Raw genomic sequence first — 8,039 nt, forward strand, 5'->3', positions numbered from 1 at the left:
CAGGATAATAAAAGCTTGTTTCCAAGAAAGAAGTGGGATTCTTAGCCACATATGTAATACCTCTCTGAAGCAGGGTTTTTTTTCCAGATAGAGTGAAGTGTGTCATTGTTAAACAACTGCATAAAAAAGGGGATACGTCTGATATCAACAACTACCTGCCAATCTCTCTTCTGACTGCCTTATCCAAAATTCTTGAGAAAGTAATGTGTTGTAGAGTAGCTTCACACCTTTGTAAAAATAAAGTTTTAACAAAATGTCAGTTTGGTTTCCAGAAGAGTTTTTCAACGGAAAATGCTATATATACTTTCACTAATGAAATATTAAATGCTATGAGCAACCGGAAGTCACCCATTGGGATTTTTTGTGATCTCTCGAAGGCTTTTGATTGTGTAAATCATGGAATACTTCTAGATACGCTCAAGTACTGTGGTATGAATGGGACAAGGCTCAAATGGTGTAAATCATATCTAACTGGAAGAGTGAAGAAAGTTGAAACAAGCAGTTCACATAATATACAAAAAAAAAACTGGTGATTTCTCAAACTGGGGAACAATCAAGAATGGGGTACCGCAAGGTTCAGTCTTGGGTCCTCTGCTGTTCTTAATATATGTTAATGACTTGCCATTCTATATTCATGAAGTTGCAAACCTGGTAATTTTTGCCAATGATACACGTATAGCTATCACACCCAACAGACAAGAATTAACTGGTGAAATTGTAAACAATGTTTTTCAGAAAATCATTAAGTGGTTCTCTGCAAATGGGCTCTCATTAAACTTTGACAAAACACAGTATATACAGTTCGATATAGTAAATATAATGACGCCATTAATAAATATAGACTTCGATCAGAAATCAGTAGCTAAGGCAGAATATTCAAAATTTCTAGGTGTATGCATTGATGAGAGGTTGAGCTGGAAAAAACACACTGAAGATCTGCTGAAATGTTTGATTTCAGCTACTTATGCTGTTGGGGTCATTGCAAATTTTAGCAATATACATCTCAGTAAATCAGCTTACCAAGTCTATTTTCATTCTCTGCTTTCGTATGACGACATATTCTGGGGTAACTCATCATTTAGTAAAAGAGTGTTCATTGCACAAAAGCCTGTAATCAGAATAATTGCTGGAGCTCATCCAAGATCATCCTGCAGACACTTATTTAGAGAGCTAGAGATCTTCACTGTAGCCTCACAATATATATATTCACTTATGAAATTTGTTGTTAACAATCCGAACGAACTCAAATGTAATAGCAGTGTACATGGCTACAACACTAGGAGAAAGGATGATCTTCACTACTCAAGGTTAAAGCTAGCTTTGGCTCAGAAGGGGGTAAATTATGCTGCCACAAAAGTCTTTGGTCACTTACCTAATAGCATCAAAAGTCTGACAGAGCCATATAGCATTTAAAAGAAGATTAAAAGAATTTCTTAATGGCAACTCCTACTCATTAGATGAATTTTTGGATATAGTAAGTGGGTAATTTCCCCAACCACCACAAAAAAAAAAATATTAAAAATATTAAGTGTCATTGAGGTGGCCCAGTGTAATGTTAAGCTCTCTCTATACAGCTTAAGCGTTTTCGTGGACTTACTTGTTGAAGAATGCTGGTTCTGCTTTCTTGCAGCGCCGATGTCTTCTGCTAGCACCGGTCGCTTCTGCGAAGATTTCACTGCTAGGAAGGGGAAATTTTCACTCTCTCGCTCTCTCTCTTCTTATTTAAAAAATATGCTACTCTTGGAATATCATTCAATGCACCAGAACATAGTTATTTCCGCTTTATACAAAAAAACAACTAAAGTTTATGACGTAAGCCCACATATTACCGCGTGCCCAGAATCAGTTAATTACATATTTTTGAACACAATTAATACATAAGCTTTTATCTTGGCTGACTATCCACGTCCAGTCCACGTACTCTCAACAGCAGTTCGACGTCTAATAAACAGTCACTATTTCGAGTCTCTTCATTTGTTTTTTAACAATACAATGCTACATTACTCTTTGCAGCCTGCCACGGAGCTTCCAGGCCATATTTGCTTATTCTTGGCAGTGCGCACTGAACACTTGCTGGCGCCGACGAATTATCTCCCTTCCAGTTTCGCCTGCACAAACAATAAATGGGTGCAGTATCCCATGCTCATCCGTACGCCCTGCTTTAAAATAACGTGTTCGAAATGGCTGGAACACAAGTGTCTCCAAACTTTCGTAAAATTCTGGTGGCACTGCATATCCCTCTCTTAGCTCGAACACTCGTTATTTTGCACACAACATATAATTTAATAAGTTTTTTAACACTTATCTTGTTACTTTGTACTACATAAAAACATTAGGTACAAAAACACTCTTCCATCTCTGGTACACTCCTGGAAATGGAAAAAAGAACACATTGACATCGGTGTGTCAGACCCACCATACTTGCTGCGGACACTGCGAGAGGGCTGTACAAGCAATGATCACACGCACGGCACAGCGGACACACCAGGAACCGCGGTGTTGGCCGTCGAATGGCGCTAGCTGCGCAGCATTTGTGCACCGCCGCCGTCAGTGTCAGCCAGTTTGCCGTGGCATACGGAGCTCCATCGCAGTCTTTAACACTGGTAGCATGCCGCGACAGCGTGGACATGAACCGTATGTGCAGTTGACGGACTTTGAGCGAGGGCGTATAGTGGGCATGCGGGAGGCCGGGTGGACGTACCGCCGAATTGCTCAACACGTGGGGCGTGAGGTCTCCACAGTACATCGATGTTGTCGCCAGTGGTCGGCGGAAGGTGCACGTGCCCGTCGACCTGGGACCGGACCGCAGCGACGCACAGATGCACGCCAAGACCGTAGGATCCTACGCAGTGCCGTAGGGGACCGCACCGCCACTTCCCAGCAAATTAGGGACACTGTTGCTCCTGGGGTATCGGCGAGGACCATTCGCAACCGTCTCCATGAAGCTGGGCTACGGTCCCGCACACCGTTAGGCCGTCTTCCGCTCACGCCCCAACATCGTGCAGCCCGCCTCCAGTGGTGTCGCGACAGGCGTGAATGGAGGGACGAATGGAGACGTGTCGTCTTCAGCGATGAGAGTCGCTTCTGCCTTGGTGCCAATGATGGTCGTATGCGTGTTTGGCGCCGTGCAGGTGAGCGCCACAATCAGGACTGCATACGACCGAGGCACACAGGGCCAACACCCGGCATCATGGTGTGGGGAGCGATCTCCTACACTGGCCGTACACCACTGGTGATCGTCGAGGGGACACTGAATAGTGCACGGTACATCCAAACCGTCATCGAACCCATCGTTCTACCATTCCTAGACCGGCAAGGGAACTTGCTGTTCCAACAGGACAATGCACGTCCGCGTGTATCCCGTGCCACCCAACGTGCTCTAGAAGGTGTAAGTCAACTACCCTGGCCAGCAAGGTCTCCGGATCTGTCCCCCATTGAGCATGTTTGGGACTGGATGAAGCGTCGTCTCACGCGGTCTGCACGTCCAGCACGAACGCTGGTCCAGCTGAGGCGCCAGGTGGAAATGGCATGGCAAGCCGTTCCACAGGACTACATCCAGCATCTCTACGATCGTCTCCATGGGAGAATAGCAGCCTGCATTGCTGCGAAAGGTGGATATACACTGTACTAGTGCAGACATTGTGCATGCTCTGTTGCCTGTGTCTATGTGCCTGTGGTTCTGTCAGTGTGATCATGTGATGTATCTGACTCCAGGAATGTGTCAATAAAGTTTCCCCTTCCTGGGACAATGAATTCACGGTGTTCTTATTTCAATTTCCAGGAGTGTATTTCATTAAGCTGTTGGTAATATCTTTCATAGACATAGTAGTATGATAAACTAATAGTACAACAGGTATTAGCTATTTCCAATAGATTTATCTACTCTTGCTTCCAGGATTGAGCCAAAATAAATCCCTCCCCTTATCGAGTTTCAAAGTTCAGGCGTTATTCTGAGTATAGTCTTTACTTTTTTTTAATAAGCTGTTGCATTGATAACCACCGGTTTCCTGGGTCTGAAAAAAATTAGTTGTACTGGGGGTTTTCTCTTTTTCCTATCTCCTCGCACAGGACTCGTCTTTCCTATTTAAAAAATTTTAGAATTCGAATGTACCAGGAGAAACTTTCGACTACAATCTCAGGTCACTATACCACCCTTTCCCTTTGGGTTCCAATCTGCGTAAGGGTTGATACTATGAAATCATCTTCTTCCTCATCCTTGGATAGGTGCGCCCCTTCCATTTACACTAAATTATGGTACAGGTAAATCCCCTTTTTGGTGCCCCTGCCCACATGGTATAGGTCAGCCTCCTCTGGGTCTGCCTACCTGCCTCTCTTTCTCTCATTTCATCTATATCGTATGTGCCCTCTCTATATTCTCTAACAATGATTCATAGTCTTGCCTCTTTCGTACTCCTCTGCACACTATTTTATTTAAAATTTCCTGGTAAGATTTCTATCTACCTCTCCTTTCCTCCTCCTGAGTCCTTCAGCCTACCTGCTTAAATTCTTCACTTGTTCATTGTCTACAGCTCACTTACATAGCCTTAATAACTAAATATGTTTCGTCCACGGTTGTAACTTTATTTCGTTTCTTCAGGCTATTCGGTCTGCACAATCCTATTATTCATCAGAAACTTATTTGACTCGATACCTTGGGCTTAATATCTATTTCTTTTTATCTCCATTCATATTACTTTGTACTACTGTTGCTATGAACACAGGTGGATATACACTTCGTCCCCCCTTATTCCTTTAGCTTATTTGACTCGATACCTCTGACTTAATATGTATTTCTTTTTATCTCCATTCATATTACTTTGTACTACTATAGCTATGAACACAGGTGGATATACACTTCATCCCCCCTTGTTCCTTTAGCTTAAGCTTACTATACCATTTCACTTGAGATGTGCAACCGTCATTACTTAGCACATGTGCTCGAACCCTTCCTGAGCACTACTTCCCCCCTTACCTATGACGGTTGCTACTTCTTCCTGTGTATTACTTGTCTGCGTCTTTGTATTTAATTGTTTGAGTGTGGAAGTGTGATCGTGCATCCTGATTCTTCGGCCCACTAAGGTTCTTAGTTGAAGATTTATAGAAATCACTGGAAAGAGAAGGACTTCAGCGATAGAAGTATATGAGTGTGGACTCTTAAGAGAAGTAAGAAAGGAAATAAAAGAATTGGTTGCTAAGATCGAAGAAAGAAAGAAGACAGCCCCAAGTCAGGAAACCCTTCAGACCCCACTTCCCTAGGATACCCACTTTGCCGGTGCTTAAGTGAGAAGCCGGAGGAGGTATGATGTTCAGCGTCTCCTGCAGAACGGATATTCTCACCGTCACCTTTGAAGTTCCCAAAGAAAACATCTTAGCAACTCCTATGGAACAGCAAATGATGAAGAACTGGTCAAACTTGTTTGCGAGGCGTTGTATGAAGGGCGTGGTGTGTAGGTCGTGTCTGTGCCTATGCTACCCACCCCTTTCAAAATTAGACATAAACCCTCCCCAATCACATCGCAATTTACAAAAAATATAAAACATTCTATAAAAATAGAAATTATATACACTATAATCAAATAGTTATTCAGTTAGTCACTTCACTCTATATTTCATACACATGTTCAGTTTATGTCATCTAGGTATCATTCTTCCTAAACAGTACCATCATATTATATCTCCTGTTAGAATATTACCCTGTTAGTGTTATCTCATGCTTAGAGGTTACTGTTTATTGTGACTTCTTAAATTAGTCATAATCGTGTAGTCACAATTGGGCTCTTTTAATACTAATATGATAGGATAGCTTAAGGGCTATAAATAGAATACAGGATAGTCGAATATCTGAAGGGAGTTCGGTATAGGAAAACTAATGTGGAAGTAACACCGAACCCAACTCGGGAACTGGCGGACGTCACTCTGCCCGTTGACACAGAACGCCAACGTCCCTGGGGGTTTTGTACATATCGTTTTATATCCTTAACAATATACATTCCCTTTTCCTCTCCCATCACAGGCTCTACTAAATATAGGGTTTTTTGGTGTACTGTTGATTGAATACGATAAGGTCCTACGTATTCCAGAAAAAATTTGTGCTAAACTTTGAACGTGTTTTTTACTAATACTAAGTCATCTACGTGGTATTCTGGGTCAGTTGCGGTTGCATTGTATTTATCTGCCCTTTGTTGGGCGCTCGTATGTAAGTTTCTACCAACTCTTTCCTGAGTTGCTTGATCAGTAGCTTCTTGCTCTGGCCACGTAAAACACTTAATTAGAGGTTTTCCTATAAATGGCTTGCCAATGGCTTCTACGGGTGTCATTCCTGTAGACAAATGCGGTAGTTAATTTAGAATAAGCTTAAAATCTTTAGTTCTTTCCGCCCATGAGGTATGAGTGTCGTAGCAATAAGTGCGGCACAACCTACCAATCTCTTTCATTACTCTTTCACAAGGGTTCGATGATGGATTATAGTTGGCTGTTAAAATGTGTCGTATATTTTCCCAGGCTAAAAATTCCTTAACTTCAGGCTGGTAAACTGAGGTCCATTATCAGAAAGAAAACTCCTCGGATTACTTGTAGTTATAAAATATTCTTGCAAACACTTGATCAAGGTTTGTGCATTAGCCTTCTTAATAGGATACCGTCTTACATATTTCGACCAATATTCTATAAGTACTAATATATAAGCCATACCTCCCTTCCCTTTGGGTATAGGTCCAAAAAAATCGGCAGCTGTGAGGTCATGTAATGCTTTAGGAATAATCGGATACATCTTATACTTTACATGGGTATTATTCTCCTTAGCTTTCTGACAGATGCCACATGTTTTAATAGTTGCAGTTACCTTACATCCTAATCGCTTAAAATAATTAAACTTATTCATATGAACTAAACACTTTTTCACACCGAAGTGGCCATATCCACTATGAATGTACTGTGTTAATTTAGAGTCTGCTATTTGTGGCATACACAGCCGCCAGTAGCTTGACTCTTTGCTGTTTCTCCAGAACAAGTGATTTGTTACCTTCCACTGTTCCCTTTTGTTTACCGGTAATGACTCTCTTATACACATAGCATAGGTCTCTGTAAAATAAGGGTCATGTTTAATATTTTCCGTTATTATTTGGGGTAACTCGTGTACTTCCCTTGTTGGATATTCTGTTGTTATAAAATTGATTGCGAAAACTACCCCAGGTCCTTCTATATGTTGCAGATCTTTCATGTTTTGAAGGATTCACGACAAAGTATCGGGTACTATATTCTCTGATCCTTTTATATATTGTATTTTAATATCATATTCTTGTGAAAACAACATCCACCTCATTAGCCTACTGTGTAATAATTTACTACTCTTTAGGAATCACAAAGCCTGGTGTTCGGTAAAAATGTAAATTTCCGAACCACGTATCAAAGTTTGGAACTTTTGTATACTCCACACTATCGCTAGAAATTCTTTCTCGGTAGCAGTATAATTTCGTTGATGCTTATTTAAGCTTCGACTAATAAACGCTATAGATCTGTGATAATAGGTTTCTATCCCCCATTCCCCTTGGAATAATTCTGCTGCAATACCGTAATCTGAGGCATCAGTTGCTATCTTAAAAGGTTCATTCATTACAGGATGTTGTAAGATAGGCACATTTACTAAAGCTTGTTTCAGTTTGTCAAAGGCTTCTTGGGTCCCTTGGTCCCAATTCCATGATATGCCTTTACGTAATAATCTTAATAGTCTAGGGTGGTTCATTTCTTGGCTTTGCACGTAGTGTCGATAGTAACTTGCCATTCGCAGAAACCCTTTTAGTTGTTTAACGTTTCGAGGAGGTGGACAGTTTTTAATAGCCTCGATTCTCTCGGGGTCTGGTTTAATGCCTTTTACTCCCTCGATGTCTCCTAAAAACTTTAATTCCTACCTTGTAAAGTGAGATTTGGTTAACTTTAAGGTGATACCCTTTTCCTTGAATCGCTCCAAAGTTTTTTTCAATGTCCTACAATGTTCTTCCCAAGTAGGTGATATAATCAAGATGTCATCCACATAAATAACT

This window comes from Schistocerca americana, chromosome 11, assembly GCF_021461395.2.
Source record: "Schistocerca americana isolate TAMUIC-IGC-003095 chromosome 11, iqSchAmer2.1, whole genome shotgun sequence".
Classification (NCBI taxonomy): domain Eukaryota; kingdom Metazoa; phylum Arthropoda; class Insecta; order Orthoptera; family Acrididae; genus Schistocerca; species Schistocerca americana.